Here is a 27,400-nt window from a genome sequence, read left to right as displayed (position 1 = left end):
TACAAGAATTTCTAGCAAACATTAACTATCAAAACAGCAAACTTGGAAAAGGATTGAACCAGTCTATTAGCTGTAAAATTATACTTCTACCACAATTAGTGGCATTATAGAGTGCATTGTGTCGGGAGCACAAAATATCTTCATCAAAGTCCAGAAAATAGGCCCAGTGTGGGGCTCTTATTGCAATTGAACATTATGATCAGGGGAGAGCGCGGACGCAGTCCCCCACTACCACAAATTATGCAGTCGAGATTCCCACATTTGGGGAATTCGCACGGGTCAGCACAACCGAAGTGCAATGGCTGAGCCTGGCCCTGGGTAAACCACCTTCATGATCATGGTATCTCCCCTGCCAGGTAAGTATGAGTTGGATCCATTGGAGACAGGCTCTTGTATCTTAGACCCAGTTGTTAGGCTCAAGGTGCCTGTCATGCATATTCACAGAATCCAAAGGCCTTCAGTATCACATCATCCCTTTTTGGTAAAGGACTTGTTGAAGTGAAGCAAACACTTCTATGAAATGACATCTAATTAGTTTATCAATTTCCTTGTCTCCAGCCCTTTTATTTCCTCTGCAAAACAGAGAAAACCTAGATGAAAAGCAACAAGGTAAGCCCTGGCCGTCTCTGATAAATCACCACAAAAGACAACACAAACTGCTCTAAATTCGGAAAAATCAGCATACAGGCAGTACAAGAATTTCTAGCAAACATAACTTATCAAAACAGTAAACTTGGAACAGGAGTGAACCAGTCTATTTGCTTTAAAATTATATTTCTACCACAATCAGTGGCATTATAGATGCATTGTGTCTGGAGCACAAAATATCTACATCAAAGTCTATAAAATAGGCCCAGTGTGGGGCTCTTATTGCAATTGAACATAATGATCAGGGGAGAGCGCGGACGCAGTCCCCCACTACCACAAATTGTGCAGTCGGGATTCCCACATTTGGGGAATTCGCACGGGTCAGCACAACCGAAGTGCAATGGCTGAGCCTCGCCCTGGGTGAACCACCTTCATGATCATGGTATCTCCCATGCCAGGTAAGTATGAGTTGGATCCATTGGAGACAGGCTCTTGTATCTTAGACCCAGTTGTTAGGCTCACAGTGCCTGCCATGCATATTCACAGAATCCAAAGGCCTTCAGTATCACATCATCCCCTTTTGGTAAAGGACTTGTTGAAGTGAAGCAAACACTTTAAGAAATTACATCTAATTAGTTTATCAATTTCCTTGTCTCCAGCCCTTTTATTTCCTCTGCAAAACAGAGAAAACCTAGATGAAAAGCAACCAGGTAAGCCCTGGCCGTCTCTGATAAATCACCACAAAGGACAACACAAACTGCTCTAAATTCGGAAAAATCAGCATACAGGCAGTACAAGAATTTCTAGCAAACATTAATTATCAAAACAGCAAACTTGGAAAAGGATTGAACCAGTCTATTAGCTGTAAAATTATACTTCTACCACAATTAGTGGCATTATAGAGTGCATTGAGTCGGGAGCACAAAATATCTTCATCAAAGTCCAGAAACTTGGCCCAGTGTGGGGCTCTTATTGCAATTGAACATTATGATAAGGGGAGAGCGCGGACGCAGTCCCCCACTACCACAAATTATGCAGTCGAGATTTCCACATTTGGGGAATTCGCACGGGTCAGCACAACCGAAGTGCAATGGCTGAGCCTGGCCCTGGGTAAACCACCTTCATGATCATGGTATCTCCCCTGCCAGGTAAGTATGAGTTGGATGCATTGGAGACAGGCTCTTGTATCTTAGACCCAGTTCTTAGGCTCACGGTGCCTGCCATGCATATTCACAGAATCCAAAGGCCTTCAGTATCACATCATCCCCTTTTGATAAAGGACTTGTTGAAGTGAAGCAAACACTTCTATGAAATGACATCTAATTAGTTTATCAATTTCCTTGTCTCCAGCCCTTTTATTTCCTCTGCAAAACAGAGAAAACCTAGATGAAAAGCAGCAAGGTAAGCCCTGGCCGTCTCTGATAAATCACCACAAAAGACAACACAAACTGCTCTAAATTCGGAAAAATCACCATACAGGCAGTACAAGAATTTCTAGCAAACATTACTTATCAAAACAGCAAACTTGGAACAGGAGTGAACCCGTTTATTTGCTGTAAAATTATATTTCTACCACAATCAGTGGCATTATAGAGTGCATTGTGTCGGGAGCACAAAAAAATCTACATCAAAGTCTATAAAATAGGCCCAATGTGGGGCTCTTATTGCAATTGAACATAATGATCAGGGGAGAGCGCGGACGCAGTCCCCCACTACCACAAATTGTGCAGTCGAGATTCCCACATTTGGGGAATTCGCACTGGTCAACACAACCGAAGTGCAATGGCTGAGCCTCGCCCAGGGTGAACCACCTTCATGATCATGGTATCTACCCTGCCAGGTAAGTATGAGTTGGATGCATTGGAGACAGGCTCTTGTATCTTAGACCCAGTTGTTAGGCTCACAGTGCCTGCCATGCATATTCACAGAATCCAAAGGCCTTCAGTATCACATAATCCCCTTTTGGTAAAGGACTTGTTGGAGTGAAGCAAACACTTCTATGAAATGACATCTAATAATTGTATCAATTTCCTTGTCTCCAGCCCTTTTATTTCCTCTGCAAAACAGAGAAAACCTAGATGAAATGCAACCAGGTAAGCCCTGGCCGTCTCTGATAAATCACCACAAAAGACAAAAGACAACACAAACTGGTCTAAATTCGGAAAAATCAGCATACAGGCAGTACAAGAATTTCTAGCAAACATTAATTATCAAAACAGAAAACTAGGAACAGGATTGAACCAGTCTTTTACCTGTAAAATTATACTTCTACCACAAATAGTGGCATTATAGAGTGCATTGTGTCGGGAGCACAAAATATCTTCATCAAAGTCTATAAAATAGGCCCAGTGTGGGGCTCTTATTGCAAATGAACATAATGATCAGGGGAGAGCGCAGACGCAGTCCCCTACTACCACAAATTATGCAGTCGAGATTCCCACATTTGGGGAATTCGCATGGGCCAGCACAACCGAAGTGCAATGGCTGAGCCTCGCCCTGGGTAAACCACCTTCATGATCATGGTATCTCCCCTGCCAGGTAAGTATGAGTTGGATGCATTGGAGACAGGCTCTTGTATCTTAGACCCAGTTGGTAGGCTCACGGTGCCTGCCATGCATATTCACAGAATCCAAAGGCCTTCAGTATCACATCATCCCCTTTTGGTAAAGGACTTGTTGGAGTGAAGCAAACACTTCTATGAAATGACATCTAATAATTGTATCAATTTTCTTGTCTCCAGCCCTTTTATTTCCTCTGCAAAACAGAGAAAACCTAGATGAAAAGCAACCAGGTAAGCCCTGGCCGTCTCTGATAAATCACCACAAAAGACAACACAAACTGCTATAAATTCGGAAAAATCAGCATACAGGCAGTACAAGAATTTCTAGCAAACATTAATTATCAAAACAGCAAACTTGGAAAAGGATTTAACCAGTCTATTAGCTGTAAAATTATACTTCTACCACAATTAGTGGCATTATAGAGTGCATTGTGTCGGGAGCACAAAATATCTTCATCAAAGTCTAAAAATAGGCCCAGTGTGGGGCTCTTATTGCAATTGAACATTATGATCAGGGGAGAGCGCGGACGCAGTCCCCCACTACCACAAATTATGCAGTCGAGACTCCCACATTTGGGGAATTCGCATGGGCCAGCACAACCGAAGTGCAATGGCTGAGCCTCGCCCTGGGTAAACCACCTTCATGATCATGGTATCTCCCCTGCCAGGTAAGTATGACTTGGATGCATTGGAGACAGGCTCTTGTATCTTAGACCCAGTTGGTAGGCTCACGGTGCCTGCCATGCATATTCACAGAATCCAAAGGACTTCAGTATCACATCATCCCCTTTTGGTAAAGGACTTGTTGGAGTGAAGCAAACACTTCTATGAAATGACATCTAATTAGTTTATCAATTTCCTTGTCTCCAGCCCTTTTATTTCCTCTGCAAAACAGAGAAAACCTAGATGAAAAGCAGCAAGGTAAGCCCTGGCCGTCTCTGATAAATCACCACAAAAGACAACACAAACTGCTCTAAATTCGGAAAAATCAGCATATAGGCAGTACAAGAATTTCTAGCAAACATTACTTATCAAAACAGCAAACTTGGAACAGGAGTGAACCCGTTTATTTGCTGTAAAATTATATTTCTACCACAATCAGTGGCATTATAGAGTGCATTGTGTCGGGAGCACAAAAAATCTAAATCAAAGTCTATAAAATAGGCCCAGTGTGGGGCTCTTATTGCAATTGAATATAATGATCAGGGGAGAGCGCGGACGCAGTCCCCCACTTCCACAAATTTTTCAGTCGAGATTCCCACATTTGGGGAATTCGCACTGGTCAGCACAACCGAAGTGCAATGGCTGAGCATAGCCCTGGGTGAACCACCTTCATGATCATGGTATCTCCCCTGCCAGGTAAGTATGAGTTGGATGCATTGGAGACGAGCTCTTGTATCTTAGACCCAGTTGGTAGGCTCACGGTGCCTGCCATGCATATTCACAGAATCCAAAGGCCTTCAGTATCACATCATCCCCTTTTGGTAAAGGACTTGTTGGAGTGAAGCAAACACTTCTATGAAATGACATCTAATAATTTTATCAATTTCCTTGTCTCCAGCCCTTTTATTTCCTCTGCAAAACAGAGAAAACCTAGATGAAAAGCAACCAGGTAAGCCCTGGCCGTCTCTGATAAATCACCACAAAGGACAACACAAACTGCTCTAAATTCGGAAAAATCAGCATACAGTCAGTAAAAGAATTTCTAGCAAACATTAATTATCAAAACAGCAAACTTGGAAAAGGATTGAACCAGTCTATTAGCTGCAAAATTATACTTCTACCACAATTAGTGGCATTGTAGAGTGCATTGTGTCGGGAGCACAAAATATCTTCATCAAAGTCTAGAAAATAGGCCCAGTGTGGGGCTCTTATTGCAATTGAACATTATGATCAGGGGAGAGCGCGGACGCAGTCCCCCACTACCACAAATTATGCAGTCGAGATTCCCACATTTGGGGAATTCGCACGGGTCAGCACAACCTTAGTGCAATCGCTGAGCCTCGCCCTGGATGGACCACCTTCATGATCATGGTATCTCCCCTGCCAGGTAAGTATGAGTTGGAGACAGGCTCTTGTATCTTAGACCCAGTTGGTAGGCTCACGGTGCCTGCCATGCATATTCACAGAATCCAAAGGCCTTCAGTATCACATCATCCCCTTTTGGTAAAGGACTTGTTGGAGTGAAGCAAACACTTCTATGAAATGACATCTAATAATTTTATCAATTTCCTTGTCTCCAGCCCTTTTATTTCCTCTGCAAAACAGAGAAAACCTAGATGAAAAGCAACCAGGTAAGCCCTGGCCGTCTCTGATAAATCACCACAAAGGACAACACAAACTGCTCTAAATTCGGAAAAATCAGCATACAGTCAGTACAAGAATTTCTAGCAAACATTAATTATCAAAACAGCAAACTTGGAAAAGGATTGAACCAGTCTATTAGCTGCAAAATTATACTTCTACCACAATTAGTGGCATTATAGAGTGCATTGTGTCGGGAGCACAAAATATCTTCATCAAAGTCTAGAAAATAGGCCCAGTGTGGGGCTCTTATTGCAATTGAACATTATGATCAGGGGAGAGCGCGGACGCAGTCCCCCACTACCACAAATTATACAACGAGATTCCCACATTTGGGGAATTCGCACGGGTCAGCACAAGCTTAGTGCAATCGCTGAGCCTCGCCCTGGGTGGACCACCTTCATGATCATGGTATCTCCCATGCCAGGTAAGTATGAGTTGGATGCATTGGAGACAAGCTCTTGCATCTTAGACCCAGTTGTTAGGCTCACGGTGCCTGCCATGCATATTCACAGAATCCAAAGGCCTTCAGTATCACATCATCCCCTTTTGGTAAAGGACTTGTTGGAGTGAAGCAAACACTTCTATGAAATGACATCTAATAATTGTATCAATTTTCTTGTCTCCAGCCCTTTTATTTCCTCTGCAAAACAGAGAAAACCTAGATGAAAAGCAACCAGGTAAGCCCTGGCCGTCTCTGATAAATCACCACAAAAGACAACACAAACTGCTCTAAATTCGGAAAAATCAGCATACAGGCAGTACAAGAATTTCTAGCAAACATTAATTATCAAAACAGCAAACTTGGAAAAGGATTGAACCAGTCTATTAGCTGTAAAATTATACTTCTACCACAATTAGTGGCATTATAGAGTGCATTGTGTCGGGAGCACAAAATATCTTCATCAAAGTCTAAAAATAGGCCCAGTGTGGGGCTCTTATTGCAATTGAACATTATGATCAGGGGAGAGCGCGGACGCAGTCCCCCACTACCACAAATTATGCAGTCGAGATTCCCACATTTGGGGAATTCGCACGGGTCAGCACAACCGAAGTGCAATGGCTGAGCCTCGCCCTGGGTGAACCACCTTCATGATCATGGTATCTCCCCTGCCAGGTAAGTATGAGTTGGATGCATTGGAGACAGGCTCTTGTATCTTAGACCCAGTTGTTAGGCTCACAGTGCCTGCCATGCATATTCACAGAATCCAAAGGCCTTCAGTATCACATCATCCCCTTTTGGTAAAGGACTTGTTGGAGTGAAGCAAACACTTCTATGAAATGACATCTAATAATTGTATCAATTTCCTTGTCTCCAGCCCTTTTATTTCCTCTGCAAAACAGAGAAAACCTAGATGAAAAGCAGCCAGGTAAGCCCTGGCCGTCTCTGATAAATCACCACAAAAGACAAAAGACAACACAAACTGGTCTAATTTCGGAAAAATCAGCATACAGGCAGTACAAGAATTTCTAGCAAACATTAATTATCAAAATAGCACACTTGGAACAGGAGTGAACCCGTTTATTTGCTGTAAAATTATATTTCTACCACAATCAGTGGCATTATAGAGTGCATTGTGTCGGGAGCACAAAAAATCTTCATCAAAGTCTAGAAAATAGTGATCATGGTATCTCCCCTGCCAGGTAAGTATGAGTTGGATGCATTGGAGACAGGCGCTTGTATCTTAGACCCAGTTTTTAGGCTCACGGTGCCTGCCATCCATATTCACCGAATCCAAAGGCCTTCAGTATCACATCATCCCCTTTTGGTAAAGGACTTGTTGGAGTGAAGCAAACACTTCTATGAAATTACATCTAATAATTGTATCAATTTCCTTGTCTCCAGCCCTTTTATTTCCTCTGCAAAACAGAGAAAACCTAGATGAAAGGCAGCCAGGTAAGCCCTGGACGTCTCTGATAAATCACCACAAAAGACAACATAAACTGCTCTAAATTTGGAAAAATCAGCATACAGGCAGTACAAGAATTTCTAGCAAACATTAATTATCAAAACAGCAAACTTGGAACAGGATTGAACCAGTCTATTAGCTGTAAAATTATACTTCTACCACAATTAGTGGCATTATAGAGTGCATTGTGTCGGGAGCACAAAATATCTTCATCAAAGTCTATAAAATAGGCCCAGTGTGGGGCTCTTATTGCAATTGAACATATTGATCAGGGGAGAGCGCAGACGCAGTACCCTACTACCACAAATTATGCAGTCGAGATTCCCACATTTGGGGAATTCGCATGGGCCAGCACAACCGAAGGGCAATGGCTGAGCCTCGCCCTGGGTAAACCACCTTCATGATCATGGTATCTCCCCTGCCAGGTAAGTATGACTTGGATGCATTGGAGACAGGCTCTTGTATCTTAGACCCAGTTGTTAGGCTCACGGTGCCTGCCATGCATATTCACAGAATCCAAAGGCCTTCAGTATCACATCATCCCCTTTTGGTAAAGGACTTGTTGGAGTGAAGCAAACACTTCTATGAAATGACATCTAATAATTTTATCAATTTCCTTGTCTCCAGCCCTTTTATTTCCTCTGCAAAACAGAGAAAACCTAGATGAAAAGCAGCCAGGTAAGCCCTGGCTGTCTCTGATAAATCACCACAAAAGACAACACAAACTGGTCTAAATTCGGAAAAATCAGCATACAGGCAGTACAAGAATTTCTAGCTAACATTACTTATCAAAACAGCAAACTTGGAACAGGAGTGAACCCGTTTATTTGCTGTAAAATTATATTTCTACCACAATCAGTGGCATTATAGAGTGCATTGTGTCGGGAGCACAAAAAATCTTCATCAAAGTCTAGAAAATAGTGATCATGGTATCTCCCCTGCCAGGTAAGTATGAGTTGGATGCATTGGAGACAGGCGCTTGTATCTTAGACCCAGTTTTTAGGCTCACGGTGCCTGCCATCCATATTCACCGAATCCAAAGGCCTTCAGTATCACATCATCCCCTTTTGGTAGAGGACTTGTTGGAGTGAAGCAAACACTTCTATGAAATTACATCTAATAATTGTATCAATTTCCTTGTCTCCAGCCCTTTTATTTCCTCTGCAAAACAGAGAAAACCTAGATGAAAGGCAGCCAGGTAAGCCCTGGACGTCTCTGATAAATCACCACAAAAGACAACACAAACTGCTCTAAATTTGGAAAAATCAGCATACAGGCAGTACAAGAATTTCTAGCAAACATTAATTATCAAAACAGCAAACTTGGAACAGGATTGAACCAGTCTATTAGCTGTAAAATTATACTTCTACCACAATTAGTGGCATTATAGAGTGCATTGTGTCGGGAGCACAAAATATCTTCATCAAAGTCTATAAAATAGGCCCAGTGTGGGGCTCTTATTGCAATTGAACATATTGATCAGGGGAGAGCGCAGACGCAGTACCCTACTACCACAAATTATGCAGTCGAGATTCCCACATTTGGGGAATTCGCATGGGCCAGCACAACCGAAGGGCAATGGCTGAGCCTCGCCCTGGGTAAACCACCTTCATGATCATGGTATCTCCCCTGCCAGGTAAGTATGACTTGGATGCATTGGAGACAGGCTCTTGTATCTTAGACCCAGTTGTTAGGCTCACGGTGCCTGCCATGCATATTCACAGAATCCAAAGGCCTTCAGTATCACATCATCCCCTTTTGGTAAAGGACTTGTTGGAGTGAAGCAAACACTTCTATGAAATGACATCTAATAATTTTATCAATTTCCTTGTCTCCAGCCCTTTTATTTCCTCTGCAAAACAGAGAAAACCTAGATGAAAAGCAGCCAGGTAAGCCCTGGCTGTCTCTGATAAATCACCACAAAAGACAACACAAACTGGTCTAAATTCGGAAAAATCAGCATACAGGCAGTACAAGAATTTCTAGCTAACATTACTTATCAAAACAGCAAACTTGGAACAGGAGTGAACCCGTTTATTTGCTGTAAAATTATATTTCTACCACAATCAGTGGCATTATAGAGTGCATTGTGTCGGGAGCACAAAAAATCTACATCAAAGTCTATAAAATAGGCCCAATGTGGGGCTCTTATTGCAATTGAACATAATGATCAGGGGAGAGCGCGACGCAGTCCCCCACTACCACAAATTATGCAGTCGAGATTCCCACATTTGGGGAATTCGCACGGGTCAGCACAACCGCAGTGCAATGGCTGAGCCTCGCCCTGGGTGAACCACCTTCATGATCATGGTATGTCCCATGCCAGGTAAGTATGAGTTGGATCCATTGGAGACAGGCTCTTGTATCTTAGACCCAGTTGTTAGGCTCACGGTGCCTGCCATGCATATTCACAGAATCCAAAGGCCTTCAGTATCACATCATCCCCTTTTGGTAAAGGACTTGTTGGAGTGAAGCAAACACTTCTATGAAATGACATCTAATAATTGTATCAATTTCCTTGTCTCCAGCCCTTTTATTTCCTCTCCAAAACAGAGAAAACCTAGATGAAAAGCAGCCAGGTAAGCCCTGGCCGTCTCTGATAAATCACCACAAAAGACAACACAAACTGCTCTAAATTCGGAATAATCAGCATACAGGCAGTACAAGAATTTCTAGCAAACATTACTTATCAAAACAGTAAACTTGGAACAGGAGTGAACCAGTCTATTTGCTTTAAAATTATATTTCTACCACAATTAGTGGCATTATAGATTGCATTGTGTCAGAAGCACAAAATATCTTCATCAAAGTCTATAAAATAGCCCAGTGTGGGGCTCTTATTGCAATTGAACATAATGATCAGGGGAGAGCGCAGACGCAGTCCCCTACTACCACAAATTATCCAGTCGAGATTCCCACATTTGGGGAATTCGCACGGGTCAGCACAACCGCAGTGCAATGGCTGAGCCTCGCCCTGGGTGAACCACCTTCATGATCATGGTATGTCCCATGCCAGGTAAGTATGAGTTGGATCCATTGGAGACAGGCTCTTGTATCTTAGACCCAGTTGTTAGGCTCACGGTGCCTGCCATGCATATTCACAGAATCCAAAGGCCTTCAGTATCACATCATCCCCTTTTGGTAAAGGACTTGTTGGAGTGAAGCAAACACTTCTATGAAATGACATCTAATCATTTTATCAATTTCCTTGTCTCCAGCCCTTTTATTTCCTCTGCAAAACAGAGAAAACCTAGATGAAAAGCAGCCAGGTAAGCCCTGGCCGTCTCTGATAAATCACCACAAAAGACAACACAAACTGCTCTAAATTCGGAAAAATCAGCATACAGGCAGTACAAGAATTTCTAGCAAACATTAATTATCAAAACAGCAAACTTGGAACATGATTGAACCAGTCTATTAGCTGTAAAATTATACGTCTGTCACAATTAGTGGCATTATAGAGTGCATTGTGTCTGGAGCACAAAATATCTACATCAAAGTCTATAAAATAGGCGCAGTGTGGGGCTCTTATTGCATTGAACATAATGATCAGGGGAGAGCGCGGACGCAGTCCCCCACTACCACAAACTATGCAGTTGAGATTCCCACATTTGGGGAATTCGCACGGGTCAGCACAACCGAAGTGCAATGGCTGAGCCTCGCCCTGAGTGATCCACCTTCATGATCATGGTATCTCCCCTGCCAGGTAAGTATGAGTTGGATGCATTGGAGACAGGCTCTTGTATCTTAGACCCAGTTGTTAGGCTCACGGTGCCTGCCATGCATATTCACAGATCCAAAGGACTTCAGTATCGCATCATCCCCTTTTGGTAAAGGACTTGTTGGAGTGAAGCAAACAATTCTATGAAATGACATCTAATTAGTTTATCAATTTCCTTGTCTCCAGCCCTTTTATTTCCTCTGCAAAACAGAGAAAACCTAGATGAAAAGCAGCCAGGTAAGCCCTGGCCGTCTCTGATAAATCACCACAAAAGACAACACAAACTGCTCTAAATTCGGAAAAATCAGCATACAGGCAGTACAAGAATTTCTAGCAAACATTACTTATCAAAACAGCAAACTTGGAATAGGAGTGAACCAGTCTATTAGCTGCAAAATTATACTTCTACCACAATTAGTGGCATTATAGAGTGCATTGTGTCGGGAGCACAAAATATCTTCATCAAAGTCTAGAAAATAGGCCCAGTGTGGGGCTCTTATTGCAATTGAACATTATGATCAGGAGAGAGCGCGGACGCAGTCCCCCACTACCACAAATTATGCAGTCGAGATTCCCACATTTGGGGAATTCGCACGGGTCAGCACAACCTTAGTGCAATCGCTGAGCCTCGCCCTGGGTGGACCACCTTCATGATCATGGTATCTCCCATGCCAGGTAAGTATGAGTGGATGCATTGGAGACAGGCTCTTGCATCTTAGACCCAGTTGTTAGGCTCACGGTGCCTGCCATGCATATTCACAGAATCCAAAGGCCTTCAGTATCACATCATCCCCTTTTGGTAAAGGACTTGTTGGAGTGAAGCAAACACTTCTATGAAATGACATCTAATAATTGTATCAATTTTCTTGTCTCCAGCCCTTTTATTTCCTCTGCAAAACAGAGAAAACCTAGATGAAAAGCAACCAGGTAAGCCCTGGCCGTCTCTGATAAATCACCACAAAAGACAACACAAACTGCTCTAAATTCGGAAAAATCAGCATACAGGCAGTACAAGAATTTCTAGCAAACATTAATTATCAAAACAGCAAACTTGGAAAAGGATTGAACCAGTCTATTAGCTGTAAAATTATACTTCTACCACAATTAGTGGCATTATAGAGTGCATTGTGTCGGGAGCACAAAATATCTTCATCAAAGTCTAAAAATAGGCCCAGTGTGGGGCTCTTATTGCAATTGAACATTATGATCAGGGGAGAGCGCGGACGCAGTCCCCCACTACCACAAATTATGCAGTCGAGATTCCCACATTTGGGGAATTCGCACGGGTCAGCACAACCGAAGTGCAATGGCTGAGCCTCGCCCTGGGTGAACCACCTTCATGATCATGGTATCTCCCCTGCCAGGTAAGTATGAGTTGGATGCATTGGAGACAGGCTCTTGTATCTTAGACCCAGTTGTTAGGCTCACAGTGCCTGCCATGCATATTCAAAGAATCCAAAGGCCTTCAGTATCACATCATCCCCTTTTGGTAAAGGACTTGTTGGAGTGAAGCAAACACTTCTATGAAATGACATCTAATAATTGTATCAATTTCCTTGTCTCCAGCCCTTTTATTTCCTCTGCAAAACAGAGAAAACCTAGATGAAAAGCAGCCAGGTAAGCCCTGGCCGTCTCTGATAAATCACCACAAAAGACAAAAGACAACACAAACTGGTCTAATTTCGGAAAAATCAGCATACAGGCAGTACAAGAATTTCTAGCAAACATTACTTATCAAAATAGCAAACTTGGAACAGGAGTGAACCCGTTTATTTGCTGTAAAATTATATTTCTACCACAATCAGTGGCATTATAGAGTGCATTGTGTCGGGAGCACAAAAAATCTTCATCAAAGTCTAGAAAATAGTGATCATGGTATCTCCCCTGCCAGGTAAGTATGAGTTGGATGCATTGGAGACAGGCGCTTGTATCTTAGACCCAGTTTTTAGGCTCACGGTGCCTGCCATCCATATTCACAGAATCCAAAGGCCTTCAGTATCACATCATCCCCTTTTGGTAAAGGACTTGTTGGAGTGAAGCAAACACTTCTATGAAATTACATCTAATAATTGTATCAATTTCCTTGTCTCCAGCCCTTTTATTTCCTCTGCAAAACAGAGAAAACCTAGATGAAAGGCAGCCAGGTAAGCCCTGGACGTCTCTGATAAATCACCACAAAAGACAACACAAACTGCTCTAAATTTGGAAAAATCAGCATACAGGCAGTACAAGAATTTCTAGCAAACATTAATTATCAAAACAGCAAACTTGGAACAGGATTGAACCAGTCTATTAGCTGTAAAATTATACTTCTACCACAATTAGTGGCATTATAGAGTGCATTGTGTCGGGAGCACAAAATATCTTCATCAAAGTCTATAAAATAGGCCCAGTGTGGGGCTCTTATTGCAATTGAACATATTGATCAGGGGAGAGCGCAGACGCAGTACCCTACTACCACAAATTATGCAGTCGAGATTCCCACATTTGGGGAATTCGCATGGGCCAGCACAACCGAAGGGCAATGGCTGAGCCTCGCCCTGGGTAAACCACCTTCATGATCATGGTATCTCCCCTGCCAGGTAAGTATGACTTGGATGCATTGGAGACAGGCTCTTGTATCTTAGACCCAGTTGTTAGGCTCACGGTGCCTGCCATGCATATTCACAGAATCCAAAGGCCTTCAGTATCACATCATCCCCTTTTGGTAAAGGACTTGTTGGAGTGAAGCAAACACTTCTATGAAATGACATCTAATAATTTTATCAATTTCCTTGTCTCCAGCCCTTTTATTTCCTCTGCAAAACAGAGAAAACCTAGATGAAAAGCAGCCAGGTAAGCCCTGGCTGTCTCTGATAAATCACCACAAAAGACAACACAAACTGGTCTAAATTCGGAAAAATCAGCATACAGGCAGTACAAGAATTTCTAGCTAACATTACTTATCAAAACAGCAAACTTGGAACAGGAGTGAACCCGTTTATTTGCTGTAAAATTATATTTCTACCACAATCAGTGGCATTATAGAGTGCATTGTGTCGGGAGCACAAAAAATCTACATCAAAGTCTATAAAATAGGCCCAATGTGGGGCTCTTATTGCAATTGAACATAATGATCAGGGGAGAGCGCGACGCAGTCCCCCACTACCACAAATTATGCAGTCGAGATTCCCACATTTGGGGAATTCGCACGGGTCAGCACAACCGCAGTGCAATGGCTGAGCCTCGCCCTGGGTGAACCACCTTCATGATCATGGTATGTCCCATGCCAGGTAAGTATGAGTTGGATCCATTGGAGACAGGCTCTTGTATCTTAGACCCAGTTGTTAGGCTCACGGTGCCTGCCATGCATATTCACAGAATCCAAAGGCCTTCAGTATCACATCATCCCCTTTTGGTAAAGGACTTGTTGGAGTGAAGCAAACACTTCTATGAAATGACATCTAATAATTGTATCAATTTCCTTGTCTCCAGCCCTTTTATTTCCTCTCCAAAACAGAGAAAACCTAGATGAAAAGCAGCCAGGTAAGCCCTGGCCGTCTCTGATAAATCACCACAAAAGACAACACAAACTGCTCTAAATTCGGAATAATCAGCATACAGGCAGTACAAGAATTTCTAGCAAACATTACTTATCAAAACAGTAAACTTGGAACAGGAGTGAACCAGTCTATTTGCTTTAAAATTATATTTCTACCACAATTAGTGGCATTATAGATTGCATTGTGTCAGAAGCACAAAATATCTTCATCAAAGTCTATAAAATAGCCCAGTGTGGGGCTCTTATTGCAATTGAACATAATGATCAGGGGAGAGCGCAGACGCAGTCCCCTACTACCACAAATTATCCAGTCGAGATTCCCACATTTGGGGAATTCGCACGGGTCAGCACAACCGCAGTGCAATGGCTGAGCCTCGCCCTGGGTGAACCACCTTCATGATCATGGTATGTCCCATGCCAGGTAAGTATGAGTTGGATCCATTGGAGACAGGCTCTTGTATCTTAGACCCAGTTGTTAGGCTCACGGTGCCTGCCATGCATATTCACAGAATCCAAAGGCCTTCAGTATCACATCATCCCCTTTTGGTAAAGGACTTGTTGGAGTGAAGCAAACACTTCTATGAAATGACATCTAATCATTTTATCAATTTCCTTGTCTCCAGCCCTTTTATTTCCTCTGCAAAACAGAGAAAACCTAGATGAAAAGCAGCCAGGTAAGCCCTGGCCGTCTCTGATAAATCACCACAAAAGACAACACAAACTGCTCTAAATTCGGAAAAATCAGCATACAGGCAGTACAAGAATTTCTAGCAAACATTAATTATCAAAACAGCAAACTTGGAACATGATTGAACCAGTCTATTAGCTGTAAAATTATACGTCTGTCACAATTAGTGGCATTATAGAGTGCATTGTGTCTGGAGCACAAAATATCTACATCAAAGTCTATAAAATAGGCGCAGTGTGGGGCTCTTATTGCATTGAACATAATGATCAGGGGAGAGCGCGGACGCAGTCCCCCACTACCACAAACTATGCAGTTGAGATTCCCACATTTGGGGAATTCGCACGGGTCAGCACAACCGAAGTGCAATGGCTGAGCCTCGCCCTGAGTGATCCACCTTCATGATCATGGTATCTCCCCTGCCAGGTAAGTATGAGTTGGATGCATTGGAGACAGGCTCTTGTATCTTAGACCCAGTTGTTAGGCTCACGGTGCCTGCCATGCATATTCACAGATCCAAAGGACTTCAGTATCGCATCATCCCCTTTTGGTAAAGGACTTGTTGGAGTGAAGCAAACAATTCTATGAAATGACATCTAATTAGTTTATCAATTTCCTTGTCTCCAGCCCTTTTATTTCCTCTGCAAAACAGAGAAAACCTAGATGAAAAGCAGCCAGGTAAGCCCTGGCCGTCTCTGATAAATCACCACAAAAGACAACACAAACTGCTCTAAATTCGGAAAAATCAGCATACAGGCAGTACAAGAATTTCTAGCAAACATTACTTATCAAAACAGCAAACTTGGAATAGGAGTGAACCAGTCTATTAGCTGCAAAATTATACTTCTACCACAATTAGTGGCATTATAGAGTGCATTGTGTCGGGAGCACAAAATATCTTCATCAAAGTCTAGAAAATAGGCCCAGTGTGGGGCTCTTATTGCAATTGAACATTATGATCAGGAGAGAGCGCGGACGCAGTCCCCCACTACCACAAATTATGCAGTCGAGATTCCCACATTTGGGGAATTCGCACGGGTCAGCACAACCTTAGTGCAATCGCTGAGCCTCGCCCTGGGTGGACCACCTTCATGATCATGGTATCTCCCATGCCAGGTAAGTATGAGTGGATGCATTGGAGACAGGCTCTTGCATCTTAGACCCAGTTGTTAGGCTCACGGTGCCTGCCATGCATATTCACAGAATCCAAAGGCCTTCAGTATCACATCATCCCCTTTTGGTAAAGGACTTGTTGGAGTGAAGCAAACACTTCTATGAAATGACATCTAATAATTGTATCAATTTTCTTGTCTCCAGCCCTTTTATTTCCTCTGCAAAACAGAGAAAACCTAGATGAAAAGCAACCAGGTAAGCCCTGGCCGTCTCTGATAAATCACCACAAAAGACAACACAAACTGCTCTAAATTCGGAAAAATCAGCATACAGGCAGTACAAGAATTTCTAGCAAACATTAATTATCAAAACAGCAAACTTGGAAAAGGATTGAACCAGTCTATTAGCTGTAAAATTATACTTCTACCACAATTAGTGGCATTATAGAGTGCATTGTGTCGGGAGCACAAAATATCTTCATCAAAGTCTAAAAATAGGCCCAGTGTGGGGCTCTTATTGCAATTGAACATTATGATCAGGGGAGAGCGCGGACGCAGTCCCCCACTACCACAAATTATGCAGTCGAGATTCCCACATTTGGGGAATTCGCACGGGTCAGCACAACCGAAGTGCAATGGCTGAGCCTCGCCCTGGGTGAACCACCTTCATGATCATGGTATCTCCCCTGCCAGGTAAGTATGAGTTGGATGCATTGGAGACAGGCTCTTGTATCTTAGACCCAGTTGTTAGGCTCACAGTGCCTGCCATGCATATTCACAGAATCCAAAGGCCTTCAGTATCACATCATCCCCTTTTGGTAAAGGACTTGTTGGAGTGAAGCAAACACTTCTATGAAATGACATCTAATAATTGTATCAATTTCCTTGTCTCCAGCCCTTTTATTTCCTCTGCAAAACAGAGAAAACCTAGATGAAAAGCAGCCAGGTAAGCCCTGGCCGTCTCTGATAAATCACCACAAAAGACAAAAGACAACACAAACTGGTCTAATTTCGGAAAAATCAGCATACAGGCAGTACAAGAATTTCTAGCAAACATTACTTATCAAAATAGCAAACTTGGAACAGGAGTGAACCCGTTTATTTGCTGTAAAATTATATTTCTACCACAATCAGTGGCATTATAGAGTGCATTGTGTCGGGAGCACAAAAAATCTTCATCAAAGTCTAGAAAATAGTGATCATGGTATCTCCCCTGCCAGGTAAGTATGAGTTGGATGCATTGGAGACAGGCGCTTGTATCTTAGACCCAGTTTTTAGGCTCACGGTGCCTGCCATCCATATTCACAGAATCCAAAGGCCTTCAGTATCACATCATCCCCTTTTGGTAAAGGACTTGTTGGAGTGAAGCAAACACTTCTATGAAATTACATCTAATAATTGTATCAATTTCCTTGTCTCCAGCCCTTTTATTTCCTCTGCAAAACAGAGAAAACCTAGATGAAAGGCAGCCAGGTAAGCCCTGGACGTCTCTGATAAATCACCACAAAAGACAACACAAACTGCTCTAAATTTGGAAAAATCAGCATACAGGCAGTACAAGAATTTCTAGCAAACATTAATTATCAAAACAGCAAACTTGGAACAGGATTGAACCAGTCTATTAGCTGTAAAATTATACTTCTACCACAATTAGTGGCATTATAGAGTGCATTGTGTCGGGAGCACAAAATATCTTCATCAAAGTCTATAAAATAGGCCCAGTGTGGGGCTCTTATTGCAATTGAACATATTGATCAGGGGAGAGCGCAGACGCAGTACCCTACTACCACAAATTATGCAGTCGAGATTCCCACATTTGGGGAATTCGCATGGGCCAGCACAACCGAAGGGCAATGGCTGAGCCTCGCCCTGGGTAAACCACCTTCATGATCATGGTATCTCCCCTGCCAGGTAAGTATGACTTGGATGCATTGGAGACAGGCTCTTGTATCTTAGACCCAGTTGTTAGGCTCACGGTGCCTGCCATGCATATTCACAGAATCCAAAGGCCTTCAGTATCACATCATCCCCTTTTGGTAAAGGACTTGTTGGAGTGAAGCAAACACTTCTATGAAATGACATCTAATAATTTTATCAATTTCCTTGTCTCCAGCCCTTTTATTTCCTCTGCAAAACAGAGAAAACCTAGATGAAAAGCAGCCAGGTAAGCCCTGGCTGTCTCTGATAAATCACCACAAAAGACAAAAGACAACACAAACTGGTCTAAATTCGGAAAAATCAGCATACAGGCAGTACAAGAATTTCTAGCTAACATTACTTATCAAAACAGCAAACTTGGAACAGGAGTGAACCCGTTTATTTGCTGTAAAATTATATTTCTACCACAATCAGTGGCATTATAGAGTGCATTGTGTCGGGAGCACAAAAAATCTACATCAAAGTCTATAAAATAGGCCCAATGTGGGGCTCTTATTGCAATTGAACATAATGATCAGGGGAGAGCGCGGACGCAGTCCCCCACTACCACAAATTATGCAGTCGAGATTCCCACATTTGGGGAATTCACACGGGTCAGCACACCCGCAGTGCAATGGCTGAGCCTCGCCCTGGGTGAACCACCTTCATGATCATGGTATGTCCCATGCCAGGTAAGTATGAGTTGGATCCATTGGAGACAGGCTCTTGTATCTTAGACCCAGTTGTTAGGCTCACGGTGCCTGCCATGCATATTCACAGAATCCAAAGGCCTTCAGTATCACATCATCCCCTTTTGGTAAAGGACTTGTTGGAGTGAAGCAAACACTTCTATGAAATGACATCTAATAATTGTATCAATTTCCTTGTCTCCAGCCCTTTTATTTCCTCTCCAAAACAGAGAAAACCTAGATGAAAAGCAGCCAGGTAAGCCCTGGCCGTCTCTGATAAATCACCACAAAAGACAACACAAACTGCTCTAAATTCGGAAAAATCAGCATACAGGCAGTACAAGAATTTCTAGCAAACATTACTTATCAAAACAGTAAACTTGGAACAGGAGTGAACCAGTCTATTTGCTTTAAAATTATATTTCTACCACAATTAGTGGCATTATAGATTGCATTGTGTCAGAAGCACAAAATATCTTCATCAAAGTCTATAAAATAGCCCAGTGTGGGGCTCTTATTGCAATTGAACATAATGATCAGGGGAGAGCGCAGACGCAGTCCCCTACTACCACAAATTATCCAGTCGAGATTCCCACATTTGGGGAAATCGCATGGGCCAGCACAACCGAAGTGCAATGGCTGAGCCTCGCCCTGGGTAAACCACCTTCATGATCATGGTATCTCCCCTGCCAGGTAAGTATGAGTTGGATGCATTGGAGACAGGCTCTTGTATCTTAGACCCAGTTGTTAGGCTCACGGTGCCTGCCATGCATATTCACAGAATCCAAAGGCCTTCAGTATCACATCATCCCCTTTTGGTAAAGGACTTGTTGGAGTGAAGCAAACACTTCTATGAAATGACATCTAATAATTTTATCAATTTCCTTGTCTCCAGCCCTTTTATTTCCTCTGCAAAACAGAGAAAACCTAGATGAAAAGCAGCCAGGTAAGCCCTGGCCGTCTCTGATAAATCACCACAAAAGACAACACAAACTGCTCTAAATTCAGATAAATCAGCATACAGGCAGTACAAGAATTTCTAGCAAACATTAATTATCAAAACAGCAAACTTGGAACATGATTGAACCAGTCTATTAGCTGTAAAATTATACGTCTGTCACAATTAGTGGCATTATAGAGTGCATTGTGTCTGGAGCACAAAATATCTACATCAAAGTCTATAAAATAGGCGCAGTGTGGGGCTCTTATTGCATTGAACATAATGATCAGGGGAGAGCGCGGACGCAGTCCCCCACTACCACAAACTATGCAGTTGAGATTCCCACATTTGGGGAATTCGCACGGGTCAGCACAACCGAAGTGCAATGGCTGAGCCTCGCCCTGAGTGATCCACCTTCATGATCATGGTATCTCCCCTGCCAGGTAAGTATGAGTTGGATGCATTGGAGACAGGCTCTTGTATCTTAGACCCAGTTGTTAGGCTCACGGTGCCTGCCATGCATATTCACAGAATCCAAAGGCCTTCAGTATCACATCATCCCCTTTTGGTAAAGGACTTGTTGGAGTGAAGCAAACACTTCTATGAAATGACATCTAATAATTTTATCAATTTCCTTGTCTCCAGCCCTTTTATTTCCTCTGCAAAACAGAGAAAACCTAGATGAAAAGCAGCCAGGTAAGCCCTGGCCGTCTCTGATAAATCACCACAAAAGACAACACAAACTGCTCTAAATTCGGAAAAATCAGCATACAGGCAGTACAAGAATTTCTAGCAAACATTACTTATTAAAACAGCAAACTTGGAACAGGAGTGAACCCGTTTATTTGCTGTAAAATTATATTTCTACCACAATCAGTGGCATTATAGAGTGCATTGTGTCAGAAGCACAAAATATCTACATCAATGTCTATAAAATAGGCCCAGTGTGGGGCTCTTATTGCAATTGAACATAATGATCAGGGGAGAGCGCGGACGCAGTCCCCCACTACCACAAATTATGCAGTTGAGATTCCCACATTTGGGGAATTCGCACGGGTCAGCAAAACCGAAGTGCAATGGCTGAGCCTCGCCCTGAGTGAACCACCTTCATGATCATGGTATCTCCCCTGCCAGGTAAGTATGAGGTGGATGCATTGGAGACAGGCTATTGTATCTTAGACCCAGTTGTTAGGCTCACGGTGCCTGCCATGCATATTCACAGATCCAAAGGCCTTCAGTATCACATCATCCCCTTTTGGTGAAGGACTTGTTGGAGTGAAGCAAACACTTCTATGAAATGACAGCTAATTAGTTTATCAATTTCCTTGTCCCCAGCCCTTTTATTTCCTCTGCAAAACAGAGAAAACCTAGATGAAAAGCAGCAAGGTAAGCCCTGGCCGTCTCTGATAAATCACCACAAAAGACAACACAAACTGCTCTAAATTCGGAAAAATCAGCAAACAGGCAGTACAAGAATTTCTAGCAAACATTAATTATCAAAACAGCAAACTTGGAACAGGATTGAACCAGTCTATTAGCTGTAAAATTATTCTTCTAGCACAATTAGTGGCATTATAGAGTGCATTGTGTCGGGAGCACAAAATATCTTCATCAAAGACTATAAAATAGGCCCAGTGTGGGGCTCTTATTGCAATTGAACATAATGACAGGGGAGAGCCGGACGCAGTCCCCTACTACCACAAATTATGCAGTCGAGATTCCCACATTTGGGGAATTCGCATGGGTCAGCACAACCGAAGTGCAATGGCTGAGCCTCGCCCTGGGTAAACCACCTTCATGATCATGGTATCTCCCCTGCCAGGTAAGTATGAGTTGGATGCATTGGAGACGGGCTCTTGTATCTTAGACCCAGTTGTTAGGCTCAAGGTGCCTGTCATGCATATTCACAGAATCCAAAGGCCTTCAGTATCACATCATCCCTTTTTGGTAAAGGACTTGTTGGAGTGAAGCAAACACTTCTATGAAATTACATCTAATTAGTTTATCAATTTCCTTGTCTCCAGCCCTTTTATTTCCTCTGCAAAAGAGCGAAAACCTAGATGAAAAGCAGCCAGGTAAGCCCTGGTCGTCACTGATAAATCACCACAAAAGACAACACAAACTGCTCTAAATTCGGAAAAATCAGCATACAGGCAGTACAAGAATTTCTAGCAAACATTAATTATCAAAACAGCAAACTTGGAACAGGAGTGAACCAGTCTATTAGCTGTAAAATTATACTTCTACCACAATAAGTGGCATTATAGAGCGCATTGTGTCGGGAGCACTAAATATCTTCATCAAAGTCTATAAAATAGACCCAGTGTGGGGCTCTTATTGCAATTGAACATAATGATCAGGGGAGAGCGCGGACGCAGTCCCCCTCTACCACAAATGATGCAGTCGAGATTCCCACATTTGGGGAATTCGCACGGGTCAGCACAACTTAAGTGCAATGGCTGAGCCTCGCCCTGGGTGAACCACCTTCATGATCATGGTATCTCGCCTGCCAGGTAAGAATGAGTTGGATGCATTGGAGACAGGCTCTTGTATCTTAGACCCAGTTGTTAGGCTCACGGTGCCTGCCTTGCATATTCACTGAATCCAAAGGCCTTCAGTATCACATCATCCCCTTTTGGTAAAGGACTTGTTGGAGTGAAGAAAACACTTCTATGAAATGACATCTAATTAGTTTATCAATTTCCTTGTCTCCAGCCCTTTTATTTCCTCTGCAAAACAGAGAAAACCTAGATGAAAAGCAGCCAGGTAAGCCCTGGCCGTCTCTGATAAATCACCACAAAAGACAAAAGACAACACAAACTGCTCTAAATTCGGAAAAATCAGCATACAGGCAGTACAAGAATTTCTAGCAAACATTACTTATTAAAACAGCAAACTTGGAACAGGAGTGAACCCGTTTATTTGCTGTAAAATTATATTTCTACCACAATCAGTGGCATTATAGAGTGCATTGTGTTTGGAGCACAAAATATCTACATCAAAGTCTATAAAATAGGCCCAGTGTGGGGCCCTTATTGCAATTGAACATAATGATCAGGGGAGAGCGCGGACGCAGTCCCCCACTACCACAAATTATGCAGTCGAGATTACCACATTTGGGGAATTCGCACGGGTCAGCACAACCGAAGTGCAATGGCTGAGCCTCGCCCTGGGTGAACCACCTTCATGATCATGGTATCTCCCCTGCCAGGTAAGTATGAGTTGGATGCATTGGAGACAGGCTCTTGTATCTTAGACCCAGTTGTTAGGCTCACGGTGCCTGCCATGCATATTCACAGATCCAAAGGCCTTCAGTATCACATCATCCCCTTTTGGTGAATGACTTGTTGGAGTGAAGCAAACACTTCCATGAAATGACATCTAATTAGTTTATCAATTTCCTTGTCTCAAGCCCTTTTATTTCCTCTGCAAAACAGAGAAAACCTAGATGAAAAGCAACAAGGTAAGCCCTGGCCGTCTCTGATAAATCACCACAAAAGACAACACAAACTGCTCTAAATTCGGAAAAATCAGCATACAGGCAGTACAAGAATTTCTAGCAAACATTACTTATCAAAACAGTAAACTTGGAACAGGAGTGAACCAGTCTATTTGCTTTAAAATTATATTTCTACCACAATTAGTGGCATTATAGATTGCATTGGGTCAGAAGCACAAAATATCTACATCAAAGTCTATAAAATAGGCCCAGTGTGGGGCTCTTATTGCAATTGAACATAATGATCAGGGGAGAGCGCGGACGCAGTCCGCCACTACCACAAATTATGCAGTCGAGATTCCCACATTTGGAGAAATTCGCACGGGTCAGCACAACCGAAGTGCAATGGCTGAGCCTCGCCCTGGGTGAACCACCTTCATGATCATGGTATCTCCCCTGCCAGGTAAGTATGAGTTGGATGCATTGGAGACAGGCTCTTGTATCTTGACTTGTTGGAGTGAAGCAAACACTTCTATGAAATGACATCTAATTAGTTTATCAATTTCCTTGTCTCCAGCCCTTTTATTTCCTCTGCAAAACAGAGAAAACCTAGATGAAAAGCAGCAAGGTAAGCCCTGGCCGTCTCTGATAAATCACCACAAAAGACAACACAAACTGCTCTAAATTCGGAAAAGTCAGCATACAGGCAGTACAAGAATTTCTAGCAAACATTACTTATGAAAAACAGCAAACTTGGAACAGGAGTGAACCCGTTTATTTGCTGTAAAATTATATTTCCACCACAATCAGTGGCATTATAGAGTTTATTGTGTCGGGAGCACAAAAAATCTACATCAAAGTCTATAAAATAGGCCCAGTGTGGGGATCTTATTACAATTGAACATAATGATCAGGGGAAAGCGCGGACGCAGTCCCCCACGACCACAAATTATGCAGTCGAGATTCCCACATTTTGGGAATTCGCACGGGTCAGCACAACCGAAGTGCAATGGCTGAGCCTCGCCCTGGGTGAACCACCTTCATGATCAAGGTATCTCCCCTGCCAGGTAAGTATGAGTTGGATGCATTGGAGACAGGCTCTTGTATCTTAGACCCAGTTGTTAGGCTCACGGTGCCTGCCATGCATATTCACAGATCCAAAGGCCTTCAGTATCACATCATCCCCTTTTGGTGAATGACTTGTTGGAGTGAAGCAAACACTTCCATGAAATGACATCTAATTAGTTTATCAATTTCCTTGTCTCCAGCCCTTTTATTTCCTCTGCAAAACAGAGAAAACCTAGATGAAAAGCAGCAAGGTAAGCCCTGGCCGTCTCTGATAAATCACCACAAAAGACAACACAAACTGCTCTAAATTCGGAATAATCAGCATACAGGCAGTACAAGAATTTCTAGCAAACATTACTTATCAAAACAGCAAACTTGGAACAGGAGTGAACCAGTCTATTTGCTGTAAAATTATACTTGAACCACAATCAGTGGCATTATAAATGCATTGTGTCTGGAGCACAAAATATCTACATCAAAGTCTATAAAATAGGCCCAGTGTGGGGCTCTTATTACAATTGAACATAATGATCAGGGGAGAGCGCGGACGCAGTCCCCCACTACCACAAATTATGCAGTCGAGATTCCCACATTTGGGGAATTCGCACGGGTCAGCACAACCGAAGTGCAATGGCTGAGCCTCGCCCTGGGTGAACCACCTTCATGATCATGGTGTCTCCCCTGCCAGGTAAGTATGAGTTGGATGCATTGGAGACAGGCTCTTGTATCTTAGACCCAGTTGTTAAGCTCACGGTGCCTGCCATGCATATTCACAGATCCAAAGGCCTTCAGTATCACATCATCCCCTTTTGGTGAATGACTTGTTGGAGTGAAGCAAACACTTCCATGAAATGACATCTAATTAGTTTATCAATGTCCTTGTTTCAAGCCCTTTTATTTCCTCTGCAAAACAGAGAAAACCTAGATGAAAAGCAGCAAGGTAAGCCCTGGCCGTCTCTGATAAATCACCACAAAAGACAACACAAACTGCTCTAAATTCGGAAAAATCAGCATACAGGCAGTACAAGAATTTCTAGCAAACATTACTTATCAAAACAGTAAACTTGGAACAGGAGTGAACCAGTCTATTTGCTTTAAAATTATATTTCTACCACAATTAGTGGCATTATAGATTGCATTGGGTCAGTAGCACAAAATATCTACATCAAAGTCTATAAAATAGGCCCAGTGTGGGGCTCTTATTGCAATTGAACATAATGATCAGGGGAGAGCGCGGACGCAGTCCCCCACTACCACAAATTATGCAGTCGAGATTCCCACATTTGGAGAAATTCGCACGGGTCAGCACAACCGAAGTGCAATGGCTGAGCCTCGCCCTGGGTGAACCACCTTCATGATCATGGTATCTCCCCTGCCAGGTAAGTATGAGTTGGATGCATTGGAGACAGGCTCTTGTATCTTAGACCCAGTTGTTAGGCTCACAGTGCCTGCTATGCATATTCACAGATCCAAAGGCCTTCAGTATCACATCATCCCCTTTTGGTGAAGGACTTGTTGGAGTGAAGCAAACACTTCTATGAAATGACATCTAATTAGTTTATCAATTTCCTTGTCTCCAGCCCTTTTATTTCCTCTGCAAAACAGAGAAAACCTAGATGAAAAGCAGCCAGGTAAGCACTGGCCGTCTCTGATAAATCACCACAAAAGACAACACAAACTGCTCTAAATTCGGAAAAGTCAGCATACAGGCAGTACAAGAATTTTAGCAAACATTACTTATCAAAACAGCAAACTTGGAACAGGAGTGAACCCGTTTATTTGCTGTAAAATTATATTTCCACCACAATCAGTGGCATTATAGAGTTTATTGTGTCGGGAGCACACAAAATCTACATCAAAGTCTATAAAATAGGCCCAGTGTGGGGCTCTTATTACAATTGAACATAATGATCAGGGGAAAGCGCGGACGCAGTCCCCCACGACCACAAATTATGCAGTCAAGATTCCCACATTTTGGGAATTCACACGGGTCAGCACAACCGAAGTGCAATGGCTGAGCCTCGCCCTGGGTGAACCATTTTCATGATCATGGTATCTCCCCTGCCAGGTAAGTATGAGTTGGATGCATTGGAGACAGGCTCTTGTATCTTAGACCCAGTTGTTAGGCTCATAGTGCCTACCATGCATATTCACAGATCCAAAGGCCTTCAGTATCACATCATCCCCTTTTGGTGAAGGACTTGTTGGAGTGAAGCAAACACTTCTATGAAATGAAATCTAATTAGTTCATCAATTTCCTTGTCTCCAGCCCTTTTATTTCCTCTGCAAAACAGAGAAAACCTAAATGAAAAGCAGCAAGGTAAGCCCTGGCCGTCTCTGATAAATCACCACAAAAGACAACACAAACTGCTCTAAATTCGGAAAAATCAGCATACAGGCAGTACAAGCATTTCTAGCAAACATTACTTATCAAAACAGTATACTTGGAACAGGAGTGAACCAGTCTATTTGCATTAAAATTATATTTCCACCACAATCAGTGGCATTATAGAGTTCATTGTGTCGGGAGCACAAAAAATCTACATCAAAGTCTATAAAATAGGCCCAGTGTGGGGCTCTTATTACAATTGAACATAATGATCAGGGGAAAACGCGGACGCGGTCCCCCACGACCACAAATTATGCAGTCGAGATTCCCACATTTTGGGAATTCACACGGGTCAGCACAACCGAAGTGCAATGGCTGAGCCTCGCCCTGGGTGAACCATTTTCATGATCATGGTAGCTCCCCTGCCAGGTAAGTATGAGTTGGATGCATTGGAGACAGGCTCTTGTATCTTAGACCCAGTTGTTAGGCTCACGGTGCCTGCCATGCATATTCACAGATCCAAAGGCCTTCAGTATCACATCATCCCCTTTTGGTGAAGGACTTGTTGGAGTGAAGCAAACAATTCTATGAAATGAC

The 27,400-nt window shown here is 42.8% G+C and overlaps 37 non-coding genes across 37 annotated transcripts; all 37 read right to left on the bottom strand.

The window, feature by feature from the left end:
- Positions 1–200: 200 nt before the first annotated feature.
- LOC133963939 (U1 spliceosomal RNA) lies at positions 201–364 on the bottom strand. Its single transcript, XR_009923417.1, has one exon. It is a non-coding gene; the product is annotated as a U1 spliceosomal RNA (small nuclear RNA).
- A 526-nt stretch (positions 365–890) lies between these two features.
- On the bottom strand, positions 891–1,054 carry LOC133964043 (U1 spliceosomal RNA). Its single transcript, XR_009923517.1, has one exon. It is a non-coding gene; the product is annotated as a U1 spliceosomal RNA (small nuclear RNA).
- Positions 1,055–1,580: 526 nt separating this feature from the next.
- Positions 1,581–1,744, bottom strand: LOC133963932 (U1 spliceosomal RNA). The gene has a single exon (XR_009923410.1). It is a non-coding gene; the product is annotated as a U1 spliceosomal RNA (small nuclear RNA).
- A 528-nt stretch (positions 1,745–2,272) lies between these two features.
- LOC133964083 (U1 spliceosomal RNA) lies at positions 2,273–2,436 on the bottom strand. Its single transcript, XR_009923556.1, has one exon. It is a non-coding gene; the product is annotated as a U1 spliceosomal RNA (small nuclear RNA).
- Positions 2,437–2,970: 534 nt separating this feature from the next.
- LOC133963893 (U1 spliceosomal RNA) lies at positions 2,971–3,134 on the bottom strand. Its single transcript, XR_009923372.1, has one exon. It is a non-coding gene; the product is annotated as a U1 spliceosomal RNA (small nuclear RNA).
- A 526-nt stretch (positions 3,135–3,660) lies between these two features.
- Positions 3,661–3,824, bottom strand: LOC133963914 (U1 spliceosomal RNA). Its single transcript, XR_009923392.1, has one exon. It is a non-coding gene; the product is annotated as a U1 spliceosomal RNA (small nuclear RNA).
- A 527-nt stretch (positions 3,825–4,351) lies between these two features.
- LOC133964096 (U1 spliceosomal RNA) lies at positions 4,352–4,515 on the bottom strand. The gene has a single exon (XR_009923568.1). It is a non-coding gene; the product is annotated as a U1 spliceosomal RNA (small nuclear RNA).
- Positions 4,516–5,042: 527 nt separating this feature from the next.
- On the bottom strand, positions 5,043–5,206 carry LOC133964070 (U1 spliceosomal RNA). Its single transcript, XR_009923544.1, has one exon. It is a non-coding gene; the product is annotated as a U1 spliceosomal RNA (small nuclear RNA).
- A 518-nt stretch (positions 5,207–5,724) lies between these two features.
- Positions 5,725–5,887, bottom strand: LOC133964101 (U1 spliceosomal RNA). Its single transcript, XR_009923573.1, has one exon. It is a non-coding gene; the product is annotated as a U1 spliceosomal RNA (small nuclear RNA).
- Positions 5,888–6,413: 526 nt separating this feature from the next.
- On the bottom strand, positions 6,414–6,577 carry LOC133962652 (U1 spliceosomal RNA). Its single transcript, XR_009922232.1, has one exon. It is a non-coding gene; the product is annotated as a U1 spliceosomal RNA (small nuclear RNA).
- A 1,054-nt stretch (positions 6,578–7,631) lies between these two features.
- LOC133964048 (U1 spliceosomal RNA) lies at positions 7,632–7,795 on the bottom strand. The gene has a single exon (XR_009923522.1). It is a non-coding gene; the product is annotated as a U1 spliceosomal RNA (small nuclear RNA).
- Positions 7,796–8,842: 1,047 nt separating this feature from the next.
- On the bottom strand, positions 8,843–9,006 carry LOC133964047 (U1 spliceosomal RNA). Its single transcript, XR_009923521.1, has one exon. It is a non-coding gene; the product is annotated as a U1 spliceosomal RNA (small nuclear RNA).
- Positions 9,007–9,533: 527 nt separating this feature from the next.
- On the bottom strand, positions 9,534–9,696 carry LOC133964080 (U1 spliceosomal RNA). Its single transcript, XR_009923553.1, has one exon. It is a non-coding gene; the product is annotated as a U1 spliceosomal RNA (small nuclear RNA).
- A 526-nt stretch (positions 9,697–10,222) lies between these two features.
- Positions 10,223–10,386, bottom strand: LOC133964089 (U1 spliceosomal RNA). Its single transcript, XR_009923562.1, has one exon. It is a non-coding gene; the product is annotated as a U1 spliceosomal RNA (small nuclear RNA).
- Positions 10,387–10,912: 526 nt separating this feature from the next.
- On the bottom strand, positions 10,913–11,076 carry LOC133964066 (U1 spliceosomal RNA). The gene has a single exon (XR_009923540.1). It is a non-coding gene; the product is annotated as a U1 spliceosomal RNA (small nuclear RNA).
- A 526-nt stretch (positions 11,077–11,602) lies between these two features.
- On the bottom strand, positions 11,603–11,766 carry LOC133964093 (U1 spliceosomal RNA). The gene has a single exon (XR_009923565.1). It is a non-coding gene; the product is annotated as a U1 spliceosomal RNA (small nuclear RNA).
- A 525-nt stretch (positions 11,767–12,291) lies between these two features.
- On the bottom strand, positions 12,292–12,455 carry LOC133962641 (U1 spliceosomal RNA). Its single transcript, XR_009922221.1, has one exon. It is a non-coding gene; the product is annotated as a U1 spliceosomal RNA (small nuclear RNA).
- A 1,054-nt stretch (positions 12,456–13,509) lies between these two features.
- Positions 13,510–13,673, bottom strand: LOC133964046 (U1 spliceosomal RNA). Its single transcript, XR_009923520.1, has one exon. It is a non-coding gene; the product is annotated as a U1 spliceosomal RNA (small nuclear RNA).
- A 527-nt stretch (positions 13,674–14,200) lies between these two features.
- On the bottom strand, positions 14,201–14,363 carry LOC133964079 (U1 spliceosomal RNA). Its single transcript, XR_009923552.1, has one exon. It is a non-coding gene; the product is annotated as a U1 spliceosomal RNA (small nuclear RNA).
- A 526-nt stretch (positions 14,364–14,889) lies between these two features.
- LOC133964088 (U1 spliceosomal RNA) lies at positions 14,890–15,053 on the bottom strand. The gene has a single exon (XR_009923561.1). It is a non-coding gene; the product is annotated as a U1 spliceosomal RNA (small nuclear RNA).
- Positions 15,054–15,579: 526 nt separating this feature from the next.
- Positions 15,580–15,743, bottom strand: LOC133964065 (U1 spliceosomal RNA). Its single transcript, XR_009923539.1, has one exon. It is a non-coding gene; the product is annotated as a U1 spliceosomal RNA (small nuclear RNA).
- Positions 15,744–16,269: 526 nt separating this feature from the next.
- LOC133964091 (U1 spliceosomal RNA) lies at positions 16,270–16,433 on the bottom strand. Its single transcript, XR_009923564.1, has one exon. It is a non-coding gene; the product is annotated as a U1 spliceosomal RNA (small nuclear RNA).
- A 525-nt stretch (positions 16,434–16,958) lies between these two features.
- On the bottom strand, positions 16,959–17,122 carry LOC133962629 (U1 spliceosomal RNA). The gene has a single exon (XR_009922210.1). It is a non-coding gene; the product is annotated as a U1 spliceosomal RNA (small nuclear RNA).
- A 1,054-nt stretch (positions 17,123–18,176) lies between these two features.
- On the bottom strand, positions 18,177–18,340 carry LOC133964045 (U1 spliceosomal RNA). Its single transcript, XR_009923519.1, has one exon. It is a non-coding gene; the product is annotated as a U1 spliceosomal RNA (small nuclear RNA).
- A 534-nt stretch (positions 18,341–18,874) lies between these two features.
- LOC133964072 (U1 spliceosomal RNA) lies at positions 18,875–19,038 on the bottom strand. The gene has a single exon (XR_009923546.1). It is a non-coding gene; the product is annotated as a U1 spliceosomal RNA (small nuclear RNA).
- Positions 19,039–19,564: 526 nt separating this feature from the next.
- LOC133964056 (U1 spliceosomal RNA) lies at positions 19,565–19,728 on the bottom strand. Its single transcript, XR_009923530.1, has one exon. It is a non-coding gene; the product is annotated as a U1 spliceosomal RNA (small nuclear RNA).
- Positions 19,729–20,254: 526 nt separating this feature from the next.
- On the bottom strand, positions 20,255–20,418 carry LOC133964063 (U1 spliceosomal RNA). The gene has a single exon (XR_009923537.1). It is a non-coding gene; the product is annotated as a U1 spliceosomal RNA (small nuclear RNA).
- A 527-nt stretch (positions 20,419–20,945) lies between these two features.
- LOC133964040 (U1 spliceosomal RNA) lies at positions 20,946–21,109 on the bottom strand. Its single transcript, XR_009923514.1, has one exon. It is a non-coding gene; the product is annotated as a U1 spliceosomal RNA (small nuclear RNA).
- A 525-nt stretch (positions 21,110–21,634) lies between these two features.
- Positions 21,635–21,797, bottom strand: LOC133964017 (U1 spliceosomal RNA). Its single transcript, XR_009923492.1, has one exon. It is a non-coding gene; the product is annotated as a U1 spliceosomal RNA (small nuclear RNA).
- A 527-nt stretch (positions 21,798–22,324) lies between these two features.
- On the bottom strand, positions 22,325–22,488 carry LOC133964095 (U1 spliceosomal RNA). Its single transcript, XR_009923567.1, has one exon. It is a non-coding gene; the product is annotated as a U1 spliceosomal RNA (small nuclear RNA).
- A 534-nt stretch (positions 22,489–23,022) lies between these two features.
- On the bottom strand, positions 23,023–23,186 carry LOC133962687 (U1 spliceosomal RNA). Its single transcript, XR_009922265.1, has one exon. It is a non-coding gene; the product is annotated as a U1 spliceosomal RNA (small nuclear RNA).
- Positions 23,187–23,712: 526 nt separating this feature from the next.
- LOC133964057 (U1 spliceosomal RNA) lies at positions 23,713–23,877 on the bottom strand. The gene has a single exon (XR_009923531.1). It is a non-coding gene; the product is annotated as a U1 spliceosomal RNA (small nuclear RNA).
- Positions 23,878–24,317: 440 nt separating this feature from the next.
- LOC133963981 (U1 spliceosomal RNA) lies at positions 24,318–24,481 on the bottom strand. Its single transcript, XR_009923457.1, has one exon. It is a non-coding gene; the product is annotated as a U1 spliceosomal RNA (small nuclear RNA).
- A 525-nt stretch (positions 24,482–25,006) lies between these two features.
- On the bottom strand, positions 25,007–25,170 carry LOC133962723 (U1 spliceosomal RNA). Its single transcript, XR_009922298.1, has one exon. It is a non-coding gene; the product is annotated as a U1 spliceosomal RNA (small nuclear RNA).
- Positions 25,171–25,696: 526 nt separating this feature from the next.
- Positions 25,697–25,861, bottom strand: LOC133963944 (U1 spliceosomal RNA). The gene has a single exon (XR_009923422.1). It is a non-coding gene; the product is annotated as a U1 spliceosomal RNA (small nuclear RNA).
- A 525-nt stretch (positions 25,862–26,386) lies between these two features.
- Positions 26,387–26,550, bottom strand: LOC133964044 (U1 spliceosomal RNA). Its single transcript, XR_009923518.1, has one exon. It is a non-coding gene; the product is annotated as a U1 spliceosomal RNA (small nuclear RNA).
- Positions 26,551–27,076: 526 nt separating this feature from the next.
- LOC133964084 (U1 spliceosomal RNA) lies at positions 27,077–27,240 on the bottom strand. Its single transcript, XR_009923557.1, has one exon. It is a non-coding gene; the product is annotated as a U1 spliceosomal RNA (small nuclear RNA).
- Positions 27,241–27,400: the final 160 nt, after the last annotated feature.

The sequence above is a fragment of the Platichthys flesus genome, chromosome 10 (genome assembly GCF_949316205.1).
Source record: "Platichthys flesus chromosome 10, fPlaFle2.1, whole genome shotgun sequence".
NCBI classification, from domain to species: Eukaryota; Metazoa; Chordata; class Actinopteri; order Pleuronectiformes; family Pleuronectidae; genus Platichthys; species Platichthys flesus.
Note: the sequence above shows the minus strand (reverse complement) of the source record. Positions and strands in the feature narration are given on the sequence as shown.